This window comes from Heterocephalus glaber, unplaced genomic scaffold, assembly GCF_053883595.1.
Source record: "Heterocephalus glaber isolate CG9 unplaced genomic scaffold, H.glaber_assembly_v1.0 deba00000613, whole genome shotgun sequence".
NCBI lineage: Eukaryota > Metazoa > Chordata > Mammalia > Rodentia > Bathyergidae > Heterocephalus > Heterocephalus glaber.
Window position 1 is genome coordinate 1,940,011 of NW_028258152.1, and position 23,598 is coordinate 1,963,608.

At 36.4% G+C, this 23,598-nt stretch overlaps 1 protein-coding gene across 5 annotated transcripts in view; it reads left to right on the plus strand.

Annotated features, from left to right (window-relative positions):
* Fbxw7 (F-box and WD repeat domain containing 7) overlaps nucleotides 1–23,598 on the plus strand; it is a 194,586-nt gene that overhangs the window by 6,043 nt on the left and 164,945 nt on the right. The window lies entirely within an intron of this gene.

Genomic DNA, 23,598 nt, shown 5'->3' on the forward strand with positions numbered 1-23,598 from the left:
ACTTTCTGTTGCTACGCTGTACAGGCTCTGCCCTTTCTTTTCAGCTGAAAGATAGCTACTGGAAATCTGGGTGGCTTTCGGAAGAAGGTGGTATTTTTTCCCCCCTGTGTTTTTATTTATTTGTACGTTTATTTGTGTACCTAGTATATTAGGTTAGATGTATTTTTCTGTGTGTCTGCTTTGGAATTTAGGAAATCTTAAAAGATAGTGCATAATATTTTCAGTGTCACTTCTCAGCCTTTCTGAGAGGATCACCATTGGATAAGATGCTGTGTTTTTTTCTGGCTTTTTCGTCTTACAGCATCTTGAATGAACCCTAAACATACAACAATTGGTGAAATCTCGAATGAGTAATTTATAACTACCCAGTGGTTGAAAACTTTCATACATGGAACGAGGAACAAGGTTGATAGTTTATGTCTCATTTACCTAGTGAAAAACCTTCATACTTTCCAGGCAGAAGGCTCAGTTGCGGAGGGATGGCCTCAGACAACCTAGTTAGTCTTTTAATGTTGGTTTCAGTACCTATTGATGGCGGAGACATCTTCCATGGGGTTGTTGCTAGGATTAAATGAGATAATATAAAATAATATACAAAGCTCATAGCCTAGTGCCTGGCATATAGTATATGATCCAAATTGTTAATTTATTTTTTCATATCTTTTAAAGTGTGATGTAAGTAGAAGATTAAAGTCAGGCTTTGTATTGTCCAGTTAAATTGAACACTTTAATTTGACAAGTAATATTGAAGTACAAGTAATACTACAGTGCTTTCAAAAGCATCTAAAATAAGTATGAGTCATTAAGTTTTTAAAAAAGTCTTAAAAACTAGAGAGATGATAGAACTGTTATGTCTTTATAAAAAGAAAGACTAATTTGAATGTAACTAGATTTTGAATTCATTTCCAGAAACTTCAGTAGTGCATAGACCAGGACAAAATTTTTTTGTAAATAACTCGTGATTACCTGTAATAGTAATTGTGGTTAAAAGTGACGGTTTGGAAATATCAAAATGTAATTCAGTTAACAGCTCTTTTAACTGTCCATCTCTTTAACCCTTGGAAAGAAAAAAATCATGAAGCCAAATAAAAGTTTTATGTATGTCACTTACATTTCAAGTTAAGACTGAAATAATTTTATTTGGGTGAGCATGTTGTTATTAACTACTTAATTTTAGTTTTTTTTCATAAGAGGATTAACATGTTTTTTTAAAATAGTCTCGTTTGTGCTTAGTTTTTATTAAGTACAAGATCAGTTTTCAGCAACCCTTTTTCTTTCAATCCTGGAACAATCTGTTTCACTGGCCAGTACAAGGAATAAATGCTTCTTGATCATTTTTGTATTTGGAAAATATTTGTCTTGAACCAGTTAATCAATGCTTCGTAGTCTGTTTTATTTACTAGAACTGTTTATTTAAGTATATAAAATCCACAGGTAAGAAAAAAGATTGAGATCTACCTCTTAGTACTGATTATCTTGATAGCTCTTATTTTTATTTTCTAACTTCTCTTTAAATCTTAGGGTTTGTTTTTGATTTTAGTGTAAATGCAGAAATTAGGTTGCTTTCTCTGCTGATGAATCTCTGGTTAGATGGTGAATTTAATGAATAGTTTTTTTTAAAGATTCAGTATTTCGTATTTTTCTTTGTTAGTAGCAATTAGACCTATGTCTCTAGGGATCTTTTTATTTCATAGATTTTTACAAAAGAATTTTATAATTATGAATAGATTGCTGACTAAACGGGGAGTAGAACATAGAATTTGATTTTTTTGGTGCTAACTTCTTATGGATGTAATACTAGGAGGTTATAGAGGTAAATATTTGGGTCATCAGTTTTCTTTTGCATGACTGGTGGTCTCAATTGACTACTGTGTGAATTTGATAATATAAACAGGAATACTGATCAATAAGTGGGGAACCTTAGGGAGAATCTTTTTCCATCAGAGAAAGATAAATTTTAATAACTAGATTAAATTTAGAGCAGGAAACACAAAATTACATTTTTTCTTAAATAAAGGCCATCTAATAGGAGAGGGGAGATGGAATGTGGAAGAGGGGAGAAGTACTCAGCACAGGAAGGAGGGATGAAGAGGCTGAGCCCTGGGAGAATGTCTCAGGAAGTTTGGAGGTCAGTGAGTCAGAGGTCACACCCTGTTATTTCTTTGGGTTGTGGATTTGGGGTGTTAAGGTTTGTTATCTACTGCCCTTTGAAATGTTGATTAGATGACTGATTCTTGTTCATGCTTTTCAACATTTGGATTCTTTAAACCATTGAATTTTTAATCTGTGTGGGAAAATCAGTGTATCCTAGGGTGGGAAAATTTCCACTGTATGTACTAAAAGGGACAGACTAATGGTTTTTGAGGCATGGTGGAATTTTTGTTTGTTTTGTTGTCTTTAATTCCTTGTTAGTGATATTTCCCTAGATTTCCCTGAGAGGGACGTTTATAATTGTGTATGCGACACAGTAGTTGAGAGAAACTTTGGAATTGGTACCCTCAGGTTGCAGCCCTGCTGCTTTGTGACCTTGGACACGTTATTAATTCTGTCTGCGTTTCCTGTAAAGCTGGCGTGATAATGATAGTACCTGCCTCCTCCATGGGGTAAGTAAGAGGACTGAGAGAGATGGTGTACAGGAGCTCTTAGCACAGCATCTGGCTTAGCACTCAATAAATGCCATTGCTACAATGATGATAAAGAAGTAGCGCAGTGTTAGGTGATTGTTCAAGGCATTTGTGTGGCCTTTGCTCCTGAGTGTGTCACTGTTTTGAATATTGCCTTTATTTAGCAGCATATGTTTTCTGAACACCTTACTAAATGCCAGGCAGTGGTCTAAGACTCAGGGGTGGCGAACCTAAGGCACGTGTGCTGCAGTGGGCTGTTTGTATCATTGAAAGCTCTGTTATTATTTCTTTTAATGTATGAGATGTTTTTTCTAAACTAAAACTTCAGTATTCAGGTTTAATTACAGTGTTGGCACTTTGCAATAAATAAGTGGGTTTTGGGTTGCAATTTGGGCACTCGGTCCCTAAAAGGTTCACCATTACTGATAAGTGAACAAAACATAAAATTATTTGCTTTCAGGTTGAGGAGACAAAACAAACAAAAATAAAGCAAAATAATTGGTCCTTCATTCATCTTAGAAAGTTTGGTTGTTGGACTTTATAGGGTGAAGCTGCCATTAGCCCACTGTACCAGCTTTCACCTTTAAATCTTTTTTTTCTCCTTAAGTATTGGGGATTGAACCTAGGGCTTTCACGCTGAGGTACATTCTCACCCCATTTTAACTTTTTATTTTGAAACAGTGTCTCCCTAAGTTGCCCAGGCTGGGTCCAGACTTGGGATTCTCCTGCCTCATCCTCCCAGAATGCATGTGTTACCACACTCAGCTTAAATCTTTTCTGTTTTTGTTCTTGTGCTTTAAGTGTTTGGTGGCAAGAGTACCCTAATGCATAGAGGGACCTCATTGTCTCTAGCTGCAGCTGGATCCTAATTTTAAGGTAGCCTTATAGTCTTTGTCTTTTCTTTGAATTATGATTTAAATTGTCTCAAGTTGCCTGAAGTCTTTTTAAAACTTTCTTTGCTGGCCCCAGAACTTGCCTTTCATTGTTCCCAGCTTCTCACTTTTTGCTCATGTATGTCATTTTCTTAAGAAAGGGGTTACTAGAAACCTCTTTAAAGTCATATCCTTTGACTAATTTAGCAGTGTACTTTTCTTTTTCCCATCTGTGTTTCCTACTTTCTAGTTATTGTTAACAGATATTTAACTTGCTTAATGTCTTCTAAAATATATATGTATATTTAATTTAAATATATGAACCTTTTAAAGTTGGGATCACTTCTCTCTCTATTCTGGGTCTGAGCTCCTTCACGGGAAAAATAAAAGATAATACCTGCTTACAGGGATGTTGTGAGATTTCAGAGGTAATGTATGAAAAAGGTCCTGTAGCCAGATCCTTAATAAACGGTAGTTTCCTTTTCTTTGAACCACCTAGTTCCTAGAGTTAGCGCTGTGCAGTCAGTACTTTAAGAATGCTCGTTTATCTATGAGTTTAGTTTGGGAAATGAGAAGCAGGATCAGTGCCTGGCACATAATAGTCTGTAACAGTATTCCCAGGGGACATTGGCGATATTTGGAGATGTTTTTGATGGTCACAGTTGCAGGGAATTGTGGAAATGGCCCCTTATTTCTGGGAGAGAACTAAGCCCCAGTGCCCTAAGTCTGAAATTGGAATGAACTGACTTTTCTCCTACGCGTAGTGTTAATTATATATCATCTTGTGGAGATTTGGGAAATAGTCAATTACATTTTCTGTCTTTTGTGGTTCATGTGACTTCCTTCATTTGTATCCAAACACTGTGCTTCCATGTATATAATGTGCATGCATACTTCAGTGTTTATTTGTGTGTGTGTACATGTATATGCAGTCATCCCTCAGTGTCTGTGGGGGATTGGTTTCCGGACCCTCCCTGAATAGCAACTGTCTGTAGATGCTCAAGTCCTTTATGTAAAATAGGGCAGTATTTGCATATAATCTGGAACATCTTCCTGAGTACTTTAAATTATGTCTAGGTTATTTACAGCTAATACAATTAAAATGCTATGTAAATTATTATATTATCATTTAGGACTAATGACAAGAAAAAGATGTCCCTACATCAGTGATGGCGAACCTTTAGAGACCGCGTGTCCAAACTGCAACCCAAAACCCCCTTATTTATTGCAAAGTACCGACACTGCAATTAAACCTGAAATACTGAGGCTTTAGTTTAGAAGAAGCAATTCATACATTAAAAGAAAAACACAGTAGCAGAGCTTTTCAGTGATACAAACAGCCTGCTGTGGGGCACTGCCACGGGTTGGCCACCATTGCCCTACATGTTCATACTGCTGTTAGTTTTTTAAAGAACAGTTTTGATCTGCAGTTGGTTGAAACTGAAGCTACAGACCTGTATATGTGGAACCCATGGATTCAGAGGGACACCTGGTTTCATTGTATTTGTGCCTGCATTTTACTCTTTCCTCTACTTGGATTATTCTTCTCCTTTTGTCTGGGAAACATTTAGGCCCTACTTAAATATTTTCTAGGAAGTGTGTTCTGGTTAATGTAAGTAGAGTTAGTTACCCCCGCCCCCCCCCCATCCTTGAGGCTTTTTCAGCACCTAACATTATTATTGTGTCATTAACTGATCAGTCAGTTGTTTGAGAACAAGGGTTATATCTTCTTTTTTGGTGAATACTTCCTCCCCAAAATGCTTAAAACATTCCTGCCATGTAGTAGGCACATGGTATATGAATGGAAAAAAAAAAAATAGGAGAGCTTTTTAAATAAGCTCTACAACCGAGGCATTATTTTGTTACCTTTGTTTCCAAGTGCTTAATGTGCTGTCCTGTCTGTAAGTATTCTGCAAATATTTATTGAGTGAATTAGATGCACATTCTAGTATTTGGTAGTTTTCATGTGAACTTTTTTTTACTACATTCTAAGAAATCATTAGCATAGAATTAAGATAACATAGATATTTTGATGTATCTGATGCTTTAGGTTGACCTTCTTTGTTTTGATTCAGTGGTGAGATTTGTGATCTGAAAGATTCTGTGATTTTGGCTGATTTCTTTTTTTCTTTTTAGCTGATGCCTTTTTCACTCATGGGCTCTTTCTGGTTTTGAGTTTCTTGGAGAGATGAATGTGTAGTATCATCTTCAGGGGCTATCATTAGAAGTGTTAAATAAGGCCTCTGGTTCCCTCTGTACATTTCCCTCACTACCAAACACAGTGAATGTATATGTTCCTAAGTATTGGTGATAACAGGCTACTGCGGGGTGAGAAAGAAAGGTGGCAGTTGAAAGTGTGGAAGTTGCCTACTAGGTCCTTTTTTCTTTTGATGATTAAGTTTAACCTCAGAGCTGCCCCAGTTAATTAAAATTAGTGAGAAGGGAGAGGCAATGAATCCAGAAGATAAGAATATGGATTTTGTGATTTGGTAAATTAATAATTTGGCAGTCATTGTTACGATCATCATTACCATTTAATGTGAATGCTTACAGTGTGTCAGGGATTGGGCTGAGGAGTTCTACGTGCGTTATTAATTTATTCTTCACAGCAATCCCAGGAGGGTACTAATAGGTAGTAACAAATAACCCTGTTTTAAGGTAGAGAAAACAAATTCAGAGAATTTTTCAAGAACATGTAGTTAGGAATTTGAATTCGCAGAATGGCCTCAGCTCAAGACCCACATCCTTCTGACTTCTTGGCCTTTGCTTTTAATAATTATGCACGCTGCCTGTAAGTTTCAATAGAGGAGTTTACATTGAAAATGGGAAGTTGCACTGACATAGGGGAAAATGGTAGGATTTTATTTGGTTAGAAGGAAGATGAACAGACTTATAGAAGCAATTTCCAGATATGTGTTCTTACACAAAATATTTGTGAAACTTGTAATTTGAATTGTTTTGCACAAACTTCCAGTTTTTAAATCTTGCTGTATGTCACTGTCAGTATAGATGTTCCAGATACCACTTGCATTAATAGTAGAAGTCCTTGTAGGCTAAATATCTGCAAAAGATTGTGAGGCAGGGTTGGGGACGTATACAGCTCAGTGGTAGAACAGTTGCCTAGCAGTGTGGCATCCTGGGTTCTGTCTGCAGGATTGCCAAAAAAAGAAGGAAATTGTGGAGCAAAATGAGTTTTATAATTTTCTTTTTCTATGTGTAAAATGTGTTTTATATAGAGTCTTATATAGGAGTTGAAAAACCTATGGTTACGTCAGTGGGTATCTGTAGACTATTTCCCTTATATAGTCCTTAAACTATTTTTTGCTGACTTGGTATTTGCCACTTAAAAAAAAGTCCTTTTTCCTTCTTTCCCAGACTCAGTTTATTTATGGATGTTTATAAATGGTTTTGAAATCTGTGCCCTATTATTTTTATGTGTTCATTAGGAGATTTAGAATAGTTTCATAGTTTTATTTTCTCTTTAAAAGGTATTGGCTTTTTTTGGAGGGAGGGTGTTTTTTTTTGTTTGAGGTAGGGTCTTGTTATGTATCCCAGGCTGGCCTCAAACTCACAAGAGATCCTCCTGCCTCAGCCTCTTAAGTGCCAGGACTACAAGTATGCACCACTATGCCCAACTAGATACTGGCTTTTAAAAGTGTTTTGCAAAATATTTTCTTATTCCTCTTGGTTGAACTTTAAATATTTGTAACTACTATTGTATGCCTTGATCTTTGCCCTTTTCAGAAATTTTAATTACATGCCTTTGTCAAAGTTTATCAAAAGTTACATGCAGACACCAAGTGCTGAGTTATGTTTTATTAAAGATTAAAATGACTAAGTGGAAGTGAATCTGGTAAAAAAGAATTTAGTGTGAAGGGAATCAGATGAGCATCTCGGGATTTTAGGGTTCAAAGTTGGAGGCTCCTTGGTGTCCTCTGACATTATCTACTGCAGGTTACCTTTCTTGGAAGTGCTTGTTAATATGGCATTAGGATAGACATAAAGCGATAGCCATGTTGAATGCTTAGTGTGTGACGACACTGTCTGTCTTTTGTGTTGTATTAATTTATTCCGCCCTCACAGTCACCATAGGAGGTCGATGTTATTAATGCCTGGTTTTACAGTGAAGTTTGGCACAGACTGCTAACCCACCTTTAGTTGACAGTGGAGCTGGGGTTTTGTGCAGGCAGTCTGACTCTGGAGCCTGGAGCCCGGACCTCAGTTCTAAACTATCTCTGTTTATTTTATATATATTTTTATAGAACAGTGCCTGGCACATAATAAGAGCTGTAGAAGTGCTGGCTATTTCCAGTGCCATCTAATTATATATGCTTGAACTTGGCAGAGCATGCCTTATTTTTCCTTTTATTATTTTATTTTTACTATTAATCAGACTCTAGGCTTTATTCATATTTCTACTTCTTTTTTTTTAAGAGCTGAGTTCCCTGAAGTTCATAGATTATATCTAAAAATTAGCTTTTTTTTTTTTTTTTTGCTACCCATCCAACTTTATTTCCATTCTATTAGAACTGGATAAGAACTGAGACTGGCAGCCTCTCTGGTATGTTTTGTTCCCTCCCTCCCTCTCTCCCTTCCTCCCTTCTTTTCAGTAACTTTACTAAGATAGAATTTATATACAATAAATTGCATCCCTTTAAAGTGTATGACCGGTTGAGTTCCACAGCTGTGTATACCTGTGAAACCACCACCACAGTCCAGATATTTTCATTACTCAAGACATTCCTTGTGCCCCTTCTCAGCCCATCCCTCCCTTTAGCACCCTCAGCCCCTGGCAGTCACAGATCTTCTTTGTTGATCCCTCCTTTTTTCCCTCTTGTGATACTGGGGATCAAACCCAGGAAGCAGAGCTTGGAGCTACATCCTGTGCCCTTTTTTGAGACGGGGTCTCCTAATCTGCCCAGGCTTGCAATCGTCTTGCCTTAGCCTGCTTAGTAGCGGGACCACAAGAGTACATCACCACATCTGGCTGCTTTTGTTTTGTTACTTTGAGATTAGTTTGCATTTTTCTGGTATTTTAAATAGTAAGGGAGAAAAAGAAGATGGTGACAGGCAATTGTTAATATTTGTGTTTTCCTCATTCCATCATTCTTAGAGAAACGTTAATTTCTTAGGTCTATTTTTAGTGTGCAGGTAGAACAGTTCTCCTTGATTGTTTCTGAACTCAATGCTGGGATGTGTGTGGCCTCTTTTCTATCTTAAATTGTATGTGCTCATGTAGCTTCCCCATCCATTTTCTTTTTTACTTACTGTCTTTACAGGGCCATATGCAAGTAATTTTCAACTAGAAATTCTAACTGAGCTCCTAATGGTTTTTTTCACCTATCACTGAAAATCGCCATCCCCTAAATCTCAGAATATGTTCATCTCAGTTTTTCTTGTTATGGATTCACGTTATAGTCTGAATTTCAGGAAACACAGAGGATTTCCCTCTTAGGCACTTATGTTGCTGCTTATCTTATACTGCTTGATGTGTAGTGTTTTCCAGTGCACAGAACATTCTGAGAAATCTTGCATCAAGAAAGGGCGCCCAGGGAGGGCTCAAGTGCAGGCCCCAAAACCTCATTTCACTGCTATCTCCAACAGCATTGTCAGGTCAGATAGCTAACCTTTCTAGTAAACACGTTTAAAAAAGGTGACAATATTAATGTATTGTATTTTATATAGTACTATATTTCCCAATATTGCCATTCATCCTGTAATCAGTTTGTAAACTATAAAAGCTGAGATCCCAAAACTTGTTATTTTAGTACTAAATCTTTCAAATCCTGTGTATATTTTATATTTGTAGAACATCTCAATTTGAGTGTAGTTATTTTAACTGGTCACCCTTCAGTGGCTACCATTTTGGACAATGTAGGTATCTTTTTTCCTGTTAAAGCCAGCAGTGATCTAAATTCCATAAGAAATTAGCCTTGGGTTTGGGTGTTAGTATCTGAGAGTGTTTCCATGGTTAAGATACAAAAGTTTATAGTTTTATAAAAGTAAATATATTTTATACATTTTCATTATACATGCAGCGTCACCGTGGGAGAGCTGGAGACCTCTGGGTAAGAGGAGACTGCAAATTGTCCTTGCTTCCTCAGTCTGGAGGACCACTGGTAAACTTTCTTCTTTGTGAATGTTTCATTTAAAATAAAAGGAAAAATAGATTTCTTTTTTGTTTTAATTTCTGTCCTCTTCATATTCAGACATTTATTAAGTATATCAACAATCTTTTTAACTCTTTGCATATTAAATTGATGCATTCTTTTTTCCCCAGGGGACTCTGAGTGACATTCTCAGGAGGATACTAATCAGAACGGTGCTTCTTGGATTGGGTTAGCGATAGAAACCTTGGTAGTGTTTCATCAAGGCAAACCAGTGTAGTTACCATTTAACTGTTTTCCTAGGTATCTTTCACATACCTGAAAATTCACCCTTTTGAAATACACAATTTAATGGTTTTTAGTATGTACCCAAAAGTTGTGCAACTGTCACTAATTCTAGAACATTTTCATCACCCAAAAGAGAAACCCAGTGCCTATCTTCTGGCAGCCAATAATCTACTTGCTATTTCACTGTATGTCTTTGAGATCTTTTTTTTCTTTCTTTTGGTACTGAGGATTGAACTCAGGACATCGCGCCTGCCAGGCAGGCGCTGTGCCACTGAGCTACATCCCTGGCCCTGAGATCTTTTAACATTGGCATATTGAGGATTTCCTCATTTTTTCCCACAGAGGTATTGTTTATTCCATTGGGATGGATATGCCACTAGTTTTGAAACTAGTCCCCTGGTGATGGATATTTAGGTTGTTTGGAGTTCTACTCTTACACATAGGAGTGCATTTTGCATATGTATCATTTTACATGTGTGCCAATATTTGTGCAGAATAATTTCTCCAAAGTGAAATTTGCTGTGTCAAAAGATATATATAACTGGGCATGGTGGTACAAGTCTATAGTCCCAGCTACTCGTGAGGCTGAGGCTGGAGGGTTGCTTATGCCTAGGAGTTTGAGAACAACTCAGGCAGCACAATAAAACCCCTTGTCAAAACAAAACAGTGTAAGAGAGCCACTTGTAATTTGATTGCCCCTACTTTTGTTTTTAAGAGAAAGTCTTGATAAATCATTGGGCAGCCCAAGCTGGCCTTCAGCTGGTGATCCTCCTGCCTTACCCTCCTGAGTGCTGGGACCATAGGAATGTGCCACCATGCCCAGCCTTAAGTACTTATACTTTTAAGCATGGAAAAGCATAGGCTGATTCAGTGAGTACAGTCATGAAAATTTTGGGGTTTTTTTCCCAAGTATTGTCTTGAATTTTCCTTCATTGCCTTGGGTCAATGTCATTTGGTTCCCAGTATGTTATCTCATTCTGCCCTTGACCCATATTAGGCTTGTCTTGTGGCTGGAGGGACTTCAGTACTCTTTCACTTTTCCCACCTTCCTTTCCTTTTTTTTAATTGCTGTGAAAACAGCAAAACAAAAAATGTTATCTTTCATAAACATGAAAACAATTGATAATACCTAGGTTTTTGAATTTGGGCAGGAGGGAGTAACTTTTGAAGTGTTGAGTATTATTTATGCAGCCCTTTTGGAAGGAGGTTGGACATTGTTTATAAATTAAGTGCATATGCCTTTGAATCTGCAGTTAAAGTCCCAGATATTTAGTACTACAGCTGGATTCACGCAAGTCACCTGAATGGTGAGGTGAATCCTTTAGGGATGAAAGTTCTGTTGGTTCTGAGTAGAATTCAGCAGTAAAGCTTATCCTCTTTGTAACTTAAGTGTTCACAGACAAATGTCAATAACTCATTTATTATTATAACCCTTCTACCAAACCGTGAGATCTATTACAACTGTTTAGATTGTTCCACTTTTTTTTTTTTTTTGTAAATATGGAAAGATGCTGCAGTGAACATCTTTGTTTATGGCCACTCTTTCATGAATGTTGAGAATGTTACTTAATGACTGTTCTTGGGAAAGTCTTACTCTCCCATCCCCAGTACTTTAAGGGGCATAGGAGAACTCAATTTCAGCTCAGTTGCTTAAATGACTGTGCAACTTAAAACAAACACTTTAACCTTTCTGAGCAGGAGGCTTTGCAGATCTGGGGCTCCCAGTTGATACAGCAGTACTGAGTGTGAGTACTGAGTACTGAGTAGTGATACAGCAGTTACAAATGGACTCTGGATCCTTGAGCACTCTTAAGTTCTTCACTGCCTTATGGTATGTGTCAGCACGGGTGGAGTTGATGTTTTAGAGAGGACCTCAGGTAACCATTCCATAGGGCCCAGAAGTGTTTAGATCACCTCTTTGTTTATTTAGTGTAGTGATCTTGAATTTTTCTTTTTTAAAAAAATTTTACATTCATCATGGGGAGTTGGTACATGTACATAACACTTCCTAATACCTTTTCTTTCAGTACCTGGGATCGAACTCGGGACCTTGCGCTTGTGAGGCAGGCGGCAGCACCACTGAGCTCAACCCCGGCCCCTTCTTAATACCTTTGCTACCCCTCCCCTCCTATCCCTACCACCTCCTTCCATCTCTTGGTCTCAAATTTTTCTTAAGAAAAATCTTCACTTTATCTTAGGTTCTTTCAGTTCACTTCCATGTGGGAGGTGGGTTGTCCACCTATCCAGAATACAGTTTTGATTAGGCTTCACAGTATCTACAGAATACTGAAATATTTTCTACTCACTTGGTTTCTAAAGTGTGTTTGCTTTTTTTTTGGTACCGGGGATCGAACTCTGGACCTAGCGCTTGCAAGGCAGGTGGTGTGTGTGTTTGCTTTTAATATAGAGTGTAGTTTAAATCCCTGCCACAAATTGTAACTTCAGATTTATAGTCTCTAGGTTAGAAAAGAGAAAAGTCATGGCTCATTATTTTAAACCATCAGTTCCTGGATAGTTGAGCTTTTAACTGAGAAAGGCGTTAGAACACCTTGTTCTTAGACTAGCTTTACAGGAGTAGCTTTACAGAAATGTATCTTGATTTTACCTGTAAATTTTCTTTATCAGTAGTTCTCAGGTTATGGTCTCCTACCATAAGTAGCTTCAACTTTATCTTGGAACTGGTTGGAAATGCAGATTTCTCAGGATCCACCCAGATATAGCTGTTTAGTTTAACCAGCCCTCCAGGTGATTCTGATTTATGTTAAAGTTTGAGAAATACTGATACGTGCATGTCTTACAAATTGTCTCAGATTGTGTAGGTAGGTAATAAACTGCAGCATCACCTGTATGCTTTTAGGGGCACTAAGATATTTTGAGGAAACATGATTGTAAATTAAGCTCTGTAACCTTTTTTCTTCATTTTTATTTGTATTTATTTTATAGCTTGTTGATTGACACATGGTCATTTAATATTAGTTGAGTATGATTTTGAAAAATGTTGACTTGTCAGATCACTTTTTTAAAAAACTTACGGTGGACATGCAATGCATTATTTTGCATTTAGTAATTACTTAGTAATTTTTTTGTTATTAAACTCAGAAGATATCCAAGAACTATCAAATAAAGCATTTTAAGATTCTTATAGAAGACAGTGTCTTTGTTACTTTTCTCATTGCTGAGACGAAATACCTGCCACCGAAAGTTAAAGGAGGAAAGATTTATTTCAGTTCACGGTTTGTAGAGGTTTTAGTCCATAATCAACTGGCTTCAAGGCAGGGTGGCTTGGCAGAGGAGCATCAGAGAAGAGAAACAGTTCATGGTAGGCAGCAAAAGCAGCAAGCACCAAGCAGCTCCCACAGCAGCCCCTTTCCTGTCTCTTATATTTTGTTCAGGCTACACACCTTAGGGTGAGTGGCACTCACAATCAGGTTGGGCCTTGCCATTATCCATCCCCAGAACTACGCCAAACCAATCACTGGACTAAATTAGTAAGCACACATCCTTGATCCCAGCATCACACACTCTAGATCCTGCCACCTCTGAGAAGCCCTACCTATGACTACATGAGGCTTTGGGGGACATCTAGACATAAACCATAACACATAGTTGTTAAAAGTTCCCTTTAAAGCAGTCAATCAGTTTATTTATTTTGTAGTACTAGGGGTTGAAGCCAGGGAAACTACTACCGAGCTACTTCCCTAGTCCTTTTTATTTTTAAATTTAAAATTTTTCCTTTTTTATTTTGAGGCAGATGTCACTAAGTTGCTCACACTAGCCTTGAATTTAAGACCCTCCTGCCTCAGCCTCCCAAGTAGCTGGGATTACAGGTATGTGCGGCTGCATCTAGTTTAAATCACTTTTAAGTGTATAACTCAGTAGCAGTAATTATATTCACAGTTTTATGCAGGCATCACCATTCTTTGCAAAACTTCCACCAACCCAAGTAGAATAATCCTCCATTCTTTTTCTCATCTGTTGGAACCTCTAGTTTGCTTCTTATGAATTTGTCTATTCTGCATATTTCATGTAAATTGATTTTATAGTATATATCCTTTTGTGTTCGACTTTATGTAATTTTTTCAAGGTTCATCTGTATTACAGTAGGTATCAGAACTTCATTCTTTTTAAGGCTGAATAACATTCCATTGTATGCATAGACCACAGTTTGTTTATCCATTCGTTTGATGAGTACTTGGGTAATTAACACCTTCTAGCTGTTATGAATAACGCTGAAGTGAATGTGGCCATACAGGTGTCTTTTCAGTTCTTTTGGGCATACACCGAGGAATAGAATTGCTGAGTTATATGGTCATTCAGCGTGTAACTTTTTGAGGAACTGCCACACCATTTTCCACAGTGGTTATACACCATTTTCCATTCCCAGCAGCAATGTACAAGGATATGTAAGAGTCTATTGCCAAATCCACAATCATGCAGATTTACCCCTATGTTTTCTTCTAAAAATTTATATCTTGTTAATTTAGGTCATTGATTTATTTGGAGCTAATGTCTGTGTGTGGTGTCGGTTAGGGGTTAGATTAATTCTTTCGCATGTGGAAACCTAGTTGTCATAACACTGCCTATCTTTGCAAAGAGTATTTTTATATGGAGGAGAATTGGCACTCTTGTTACAAATCTGTTGGCTGTAGATGTATGGTTTAATTTCTTGACTCTCAGTTGTTTCTTTGGTCTATATCTTTTATGTTTCATGCTCTTTTTGAGTTTACATTTCTGATACACTTATTTAAATGTTTTAGATGCTTTGGGTGTTATTCTATGTTTACTCTTAGTAAAGCTAAAATTATGAGTACCATTAACATTTTAAATTCTATACTTAAGGCCTAAGGAATATAAATTTAGTATTATATAAGGGATACTACTGGACTTCTGTGAAAAGTGTCTGCGTGCATAAGACTCGTTTGTGTTTCTTAGGAACTTAGAATCCAGTTCAGTAACTTACAAAGTGCTATTCTACTATTCTGTTCCTTGGGTTAGTCAAACATATGGTGTCTTCAAGGTAAGTGTAGTGTATGTGGTGTGCCTATCCCTGTGGCAGCTGAGTTGGAGTGTTTAGCTATTATACATTCACCATTTTGGTTTTGTATGATTTGCATCTTTGGTCTTAAAAATAAGTGCCAATTTTTCTATTTTCCTTATATTTGTTGTTATACTCCACAATAGTTTTTTAGAGAACAGGTTTCATCTGTTACAGTTTTTATAAAAAACTACTTAAGCTATCGTAGCCCTGAAGTTTGCCCCTTTTTTGTGTGTATTTTTATCCATCCAAATACAAATGCTGAAATTTGAGATACTGTACTTACTTAGATTCTGATGCTGAGATTTGTTCACTACATGTTGTAGAATGTAGTGAGTCATTTAATGAGAATTTACATGGTCATCTTTTAGTAGTTGATTATAAGCTTTAAAGGAATATATTCTTGCAAGAACACAATTTTGTTCATCTTTAATTTGTTTAAAATTTTTACTAGTTTGAGCCACAAATATTATTTAAAAATTTCTAGTAGCTTCATCAAAGAACATAAAAAGGAAAGTTAATTGTATTTTATTGAACTTTGTCTAAGATATTACCATTTCAACATAGAATCTGTATAAAAATATTGATACTTTAGAATCCTGTTTGGTACCAAATCTTCAAAAACTGGGAAATATTTTACATCTCAGTTTGGGCACTAAATTTTCATCAGAAATACTGGGGCTTTATTTAGATTAAGATTTATGGTTGAAAAAGTAGTTTCACATACCCAAATGATGTCAGACTCATGTTTTTCAGTGTCTGAATTGAGTATCCCCAATTTTTCCTTTTAATATGTGCATCCAAATCAATAAAACTGATTCATGTATTTTAGTAGAACTACTAGACTTTGAAGCAGAAGCTTATCAGTTTCAGAACTGCCCTACTCACGCAAATTCACTTTTATGTCAACTTGTGATCACTAACTTCAAATGCAAAATGATATTGTATCAGTTGAAAAACAACTGTAAATTTGTTAATGTCAATAAAGTGTTCTTCAACTATTTCTTGTCATTTTCATAGCCAATTTTTGTATCCCTCAATTATAATTAAAATATATACATGTTAAGTTCATGGTAGAAAAAAGTATAAGATCACTGACTTGTATTATGAAAACTTTGTATTTCAACATAAATTCCTATATTTGTGTAGCCAGGTCACAAATAAATTTCACCTTTCTTTGAAGCTTCAAATTATGCTTATTCATGTGCAAGGTATAAGTGAGAAAACAGAATATAGCCTTTGTGTTTTATTGAATACTGAAAAGCATTCCATATTTAAGTCAGAGTTAACTATAGAGTGAATCTTTGTGTAATTCTACAGAGCCAGTGAACAAAGAGCACAAGGTGTTTGTATTGATTTCTAATTTTTTTCAACATTTCTATAAATTGGCTAGGATTCATATCATTGGCATGTACGTAGCGAGCAATTTTTTTTTCTTTTTGGGTTTTTGAGACAAAGTCTGGCTGTGTTGTTCAGGCTGACCTCAAACTCACTATGTAGCCTAGGCTGGCCTCATAAAGTCACAGCGATCCTCCTGCCTCAGCCTCCTGTGTGATGGGATTCAGGTGTGTGACACCATGCCCTGCAATTTTAACAGCTGTCCATGGTGCTTTTCATAGTCTGCTTTAGAAAGCTGAACACAGTATTTTCGGTGTGTATCACACAGTGGAATAAAGCAGTAAGAAAGACACCAGGTTCTTCTTTTAAAATTTCTAGCATAGTGGGAGCTGTTGTGATAGAAGCTATTTTTTAAATAGCTAGCTGAAATTACTTCACATATGAAAGATAAAAACCATCATTTTTTAAATTAAAAAAAACCCTATATATTAGCCAGGTGCAGAGGGGCGTACCTGTAGTCCCCTCAGGCTGAGGCAGGAGGATCTCAAGTTCAAATCTCACCTGGGCAACTTAGTGAGACCCTGTCTCGAAAAATGAAAATGGCTGAGGGTGAAGCTTAGTGGTAGATTGCCCCTAGGTTTGATCCTCAGTACTACAAAAACCAGAAACAAAAACAACAACCTGTTTTAAAAATCTGAAGAGTAAGATCCATTTATAAAGAAGTGAGAGAAATACCTTGAGAGAATTTACTTACTAGTTTGTTTCCAAAGTGCATTTTGTGGAATGGTCCATGAATAAAGGGTTCTGTGATTAAATAAGTAGAAGAAATACTATTTATTATTATAATGAACTATTGAGGATTAAAATAGGCCATTATTTTAGTACACAATATTATAGTAACGGAATGCACATTAACATACTGAAGGTTCTGAGACATCTTACAAGAAACAAACTTGCTAAAAATTTTTAATCCTCCATTAAACCTAGATAATGAAATTGTTTTCATTCTCCATCTGTGAGAAATGCTGCCCTCTAGAGGCATAAATTCAGTTGTTCTTAAATGTGAGCACCATTGGACTCTCTGATCTTCGTGTGTAGAAGTTATAATGGTTAATACTAACAAAGTGCATGGTAAGAAATAAACAATTATATTGTCTAATTTTAGGAAAATTTTGAGAGCTAGAACAGCAGTGGGTACATACTTTTTATACTTGATCTTAGCCAAAAGGCCGAGAAGCGATAATAAATACTTTTTCAATTAGATGGGTTATACTTTTGGCTGCTAATAATCTTTTGAATAAATGTCTTTATATGGGGAATTATGGACACATAATACTACAAGTCTGTGAACTCCATGAATGTCTCTTGGTGGCAGAAGTTGGCTTTCCTATTTTCTTTGAAGACCTGTAACAACTTTGCTTAGAACAGTTAGTATGCAAGGGGAGTCAGTTTCCTCCTATTCCTTCACACAGTCCTCACTGCTGCCAGACTTACAACTGAAGGCCTATTATTTCATTGTATACCTTTTAATAGTAAAACTGGGAAGAAGAGGGTTATAATCTTAGAAGAAGATTTTTTTTCCTAACATAGCAGCGAACACTTGAGGGATATGGATAGAAATTGGTTCTGACAGTGAAAGGGTTGGGGACGGGAGACAGACCCACAGTACACTGGCTGCATGTGTGAATATATTGATAATGATGTTGTAGCTCAAGTAACCAGGAGTGCTTCTAATGCTTTGCCCCTTTGATTGATCTCAATATTGGTGTATATTAAATGAAGTTGAATGCCTAAAAACTCATGGTGATACAAAGGGAAAATGTTGAGGGAAATAGGATCAACAGTGGGTTTATCACTGTGATTGACCATTCACCCACCTTCCCCATTTTTTTGGGTAATATTTTCTACCAACAGGCTCAGAAGACACTTTATTCACCAAGGACATAAATACTTTGCAGGCAGTGCCAGCTTCTATGTAAAACAGTATGATTGCTGTTGTCTATAGGTGGGAGGAGATATGTACCAACACCGAAATTGTGTGTGTATGTGTGCTCTTTTTACATTTGAGGACAGGATGGTGGAATTCTAATGTGGCTCTTAAATTCCATTAAAAAGTGAGTATTATTTCCATAAAGTACATGACAGGCATGATGCGGGGTGCACTGCTTTGAGTCCTTTTTGCCTGTGGCTAAATGATTCTTGATCTAAAGTAGATGGGCAGCTCATGGCGGTCCTACTTGATACGTATAAACAAATTTAGGTCCCACAGTGAAAACCTGACTTGAACTGTCATTGGAGTGATTATATTCCTTCACGCAGTTTCTAGACTTAAGTTGTCTCTTTAGATATGTTTTATGTGTGTACACATTAAAAAATCCCTTGCACTTTGTTTCATTACTGTGCACCTTTGCAGTTTAGTCAGTAGGTTATAGAAGAAAGCAGGAAGGAGGGGGTGTCATTCAGAGATTCTGATGTTAGAGCCTGTACGGTAAATGATGCCACTCTGATTCTCATTTTCTGTGAAGAACAGTGAGGGTTTTGTTTGTACAAGTCTTAGCTATAATCTGTCATGCTTGAAAATCTTGTTTGGAATTTGAAACTAATGTGTACATTTTTTGATAGCCAAGACTTAGTCTGTATTGTGAGCTTATTTCAGATGGTTTTCCAGTGTTGGGGAAATTTGAATGTTAGGGGTTCTATTGTCAAAGTATTTTATTTTTCTAGTAAGATTCAGAGAGTGTGAAGTACTTACTTACCAGTTTTTGCTTGTTAGAAGTCTACATTTTTTTGCTACCTAGTATGCCAGTGTTTGTGCATTTTGAATTCCTTCTTGTCCTTTACTACTCATCTTGAGCTCTGCTGCAGCAGCCTGATGGTTTCTTTTTTCCTTCCGAATCACAGTAGCACTTGTTTAGGTATGAATTTTTCTAAATTTCTGTGTGTATCTCAGCTCTCATACTACATAAGCTCCCTGTGAACTGGTAATACACGCTGTGTCTCGTACATTATCTTGTGGAATGTCTTAGACCCATCAGATTCAAGGTTCAACTCAGAATCACAGCAATGTCAGACTGGATGAGCTAATGAACTAGTTAGTAATACTTTACTGTGGTCCTCTTGACATAAGTCGTCTGGCTTATGGCCCAGTTTTCTTCTTTCTGAAGGAGACTGAGACTTGTCTCTCAGTAATTTTCATCAGGAGCGGTCATGTCATCTGAATGACTATCTTTATGGTGTTGTGTAATTTTTTTTTTTTTTTTTGCCTTAATGAAAACCTTCTATTTCCCTCCTGCTTCCTAGTTCTGTTCATTGTACCTGCTGGACTTGCTGTTCTATCAGAAAGCTTACTATTTTCAGTGTCTTTTAAATTTTATATAAATAATAAAATAATTAAAACATACAGAAATACAGTAAGTAATATAACAAATGTTTGTATCCAACTTCCAGATCAAATAGATGCTAACCTTTGCCTCATATGCTTTTCTCTTTTTCTCTCCTGTCCCAACTTCCTCCCTCCTTGAGAAGAACCCGGTATCCTAGATTCCTTGTGGTAATTCTGCTGTCATTTTTCTATGTGTAAACTGTTTACAGATAAAATGACCTGAAAAAATTTTATACCACCTTGTTTCTAGATGTATTCATATTTACCCATGTAGGGTCAGCTTATTTCTTATAACTTGTTTACTTTTCCTTGTTAAGTAAAGATCAGTTTCATGCTGAGAGATAATTATGTTCTATCTTTTGGCAAATAGTATGGTAATGCTTGTACATAAGTAGTCAATGTGTAATTTGGTTTAGAATAGACATCTGAAAGTAGGATTGTTAGATCACAGGGTCTAGTTTGCCCCTTCATCTTTATCAGATACTGCTTAGGCTAGTCCACAGTGGAGGTACTCCTTAATACCCACCAGTGTGTTTCCCTACATTTTTATCAACGTATAATTTCATTGAGACATCCATTGTTGCCTGTCTGAAAGATGAGGAACGGTGTTTCATAGGTTTTGTTTTTATTACTTTTGTTTCTAGTAAAGTTGAATATATTTGCATGGTTTTTAATCGTTGTAGTTTCTTATTTAGTGCATCTTTTCCCTATCCTTTTCTTTTTCTCCTGTTGAACTTTGGCCTTTATCTTGATCATGGCAATTTTTTTTTTCTTATAATTTGCCTATTACCTGCCCTGTTTGGGGAACATGCATTGCAGATACCTTTTCTAGCTTGTGTGTTGTTGTTTTAAACTTTATTTCAAAAGTTTTAAACTTACTGCAAGAGTATATTTGTAGAGTATTGGTTTGTCTACACCATGTTACTATCATACTATGTTAACTATAGCAGTTTTGCCATGTCTTGATTATCTAGTAAGGTAAATTCTCTTTCAGTGAAACTTCTAGGGCAGCACGTCAAATATCACCCCTCATCCAGAGAAAATCTCACAAAAAAGAGATTCCAGTTTCTGTTGGGACTGTAATTGGAATCTCACTGAATTTACAGTTTACAATGGGGGAACTTGTCATCTTTATATTGGATGACTGCCATTTCTAGGTAGTCTTTTATGTCTTCGCAGAAGTCATCTTTGGAGTTCTTGTTACTATTGTGAACAGGAAATTTTTATGAAAATACATTTTGTAATTATTGGTTACCAACTGTTAGTATGAGAAACACATTGATATTTGTGTGCAGCAACCTTGCTTAACTCTTAATTCTAAAGGTAGATTCTCTTGGGTAGTATCCTATGGACATAATCATAATCACTGAGTAATATATTTTATGTTGTTCCCATGCCTGTGCCTTTTTATTTTTCTTGTCTAGGACACCTTTACTAAAATTGCAGCTCTTCTTAGGTCTTGGCTTTAAGTTTGTGTAGTGGAGGAAAGAAGATCTGAGTTTTAAGGGTCAAAAGTCTCAACCTTTTGTCCCAACATGAGTCAAAAGCTAATTACGTAGATTCTGACTTGCAATCCATTGTAGGGCAGAAACATCACTGATTTATAATCTTACTAGTGTTTTTTTCCTCTTTGTTACTGGCATTTAAAGATGTCTTTTTTCATGGTAGCTAAAAGATTTATTTAAAAGAAAGATTTTGATATATCGTTTCTGAATGAAATTTCTGTGGGAAGACTGCATGTCAACTAATCTGATATTTTTGAGACTGAAATTATGGTCTGTATTATATAAATCTTTAATTAAAATTTTACTCTGTTTGGATACCTTTTATATTCTGGACTCCTCTTACCTAAGTTTTTGAACTCATCCTACAATTTCCTATAACAGTTTAGTAAAGTTGGGTAAATCTTAAAACTTCCGGGCTGGGGATTTAGCTCAGTGGTTCCGCTGCCTGACTTGCAAGCAGAAGGACCCGAGTTCGATCCCTGGTACCAAAAAAAAAAAAAATTCCTTATGTTTATTTTTGCTGTCAGTAATAACAGTTTCATCATCGTATCCTTCCTTACAAATTATTATAAGAACTAAAAAAGTTAATACCTGTAAAACAAGTGTTATTGGTCTCCAGCCCTGATTAGCTGTCATCTGCTGGCTTTCTCATAGATTCTACTTTGTTCTGGGAAGAAACGTTGGTCATGGGAGAGGGGCGTACCAGACACTGTGGTAACCTACCTTAATTAACTCTCACGGGGATTAAAGTATTAATAACTGTCCCACCTAGTAAATCATTAATATAAATGTATTGTATCCTTGAGCATTGCCTGAGTAGCAGTTCTCCTTAAAACTATTCTACCAACTCATCTGTACTTTCAGCCTTGGCATCTTCTATTCATCAGGTTTCTCTGTTTTTCATATCTCTTGTTAACTGAGTCTTTTCCACTCCTCCATATACTGAATTTCCCTTGTGTATATTGATCCCACCTGTCTGGTAAAATCCAGTTAACTCAGTTATCTGGTTCTTCCAGTCCTGTACCACCTGAATGCTACTGTAGAAAGTTACCCAAAAGGTAAGTGTGTGTGCGTGTGTGCGTGCATGCATATGTGTGTATGTATGTATATATGTATATATATGCACGAGTTCATGGTTATTATTCATAATTTGATGCTAATATTACTTTAAAGTCTGTTGCATTCACTTTTGTCACTGTTTGAATCCTTTACTCTCTTTAGACTGCCCCCACCATCCTTTCCTTTCTACAGAAAGAGCCACCTCATTTTTCAGTGAAAATAGGGGCACCCAGTGGTATTCCTTAGTTGCCCACCACTTCTCCTGTTTTTTCTTCATTCTTAGTGTTAAAATATAGTTAGTACTGCTTTCTATCTAAGGTTCTCTTCCTGTCCTTTCTTCCCTCCTGGGTACCTTACACTGTTGATCATCTCCTTTTTGTGTATTGAGCTGCTCTCTTTACACTCATTTAAACACTTTTAATTTCCACTATTTAAAAATGAAACTGCACAAACCAGTAAGCCTTCCTGGGTGCCATATTACTAATAATCCTTTTGTACTCTGCTAGCCAGATACTTGAAATTGTTTTGTTTTTCACCTTTGACTCACCCCTTCAATTAATTTATTCCATCCAAATAGTATTTGGTAATGATACCAATTTTTTTTATTAGTACATGTTTGCAATACAAAATGAATACATTCATTGTGGGGAGTACATGTACATATTGCATCTTAATCCTCTTTAGTTCCCCTTCCCCTTCTTCCCCCTTCATCTTGAGAGCCTCTTCCCATTTACAAAAGGCCTATCTTCTATTTCCTGTATCTTTTATTTTCTTTTAATTATTTATACTTTGGGTTTCTCATATAAAGGTTTTTACTTTGGGTTTCTCATATATCATGTGATATTTAAGCTTCTGTGTCTGATTTATTTCACTGTGAAATTCTCAAGGTGCATCCTTCTTTATGGCTGAGCAGTTTTCCATTGCATGTAAATACCACAGTTTCATTACCCATTTAACTGTTGGTGGCTGCTTCTAACATTTAGTTACTACTAGTTGTGACACTATAAATGTGGGTGTGCCCGTATCACTATAATATAATGTCTTTAGCTCTTTTGGGAAGATGTCTAGAAGGAGAATACCTGGGTGGAATGGAATTTCTATTTCTTAGTTTTGTGAGGAATCTCCATACTGATTTCCATAGTTGTACACACCTGCTAATAATGTAGACGCATCCCTTCCACCATGTAGCCTTGCCAGCATTTGTTATTTTGTTTGTTTTGATGATAGCTCTTCTTTCTGGAATAACTTGGAATCTCTGTGTAGTTTTAATTTGCATTTCTCTAGTGGCCGAAGATGTTAAACATGTACTTCTGAGAAGTAACTACTCATTTTAGTTGCCCATTTTTTAATTTGGTCTTGTATTTGGGGGAGAGGGCCTAATTTTCTTT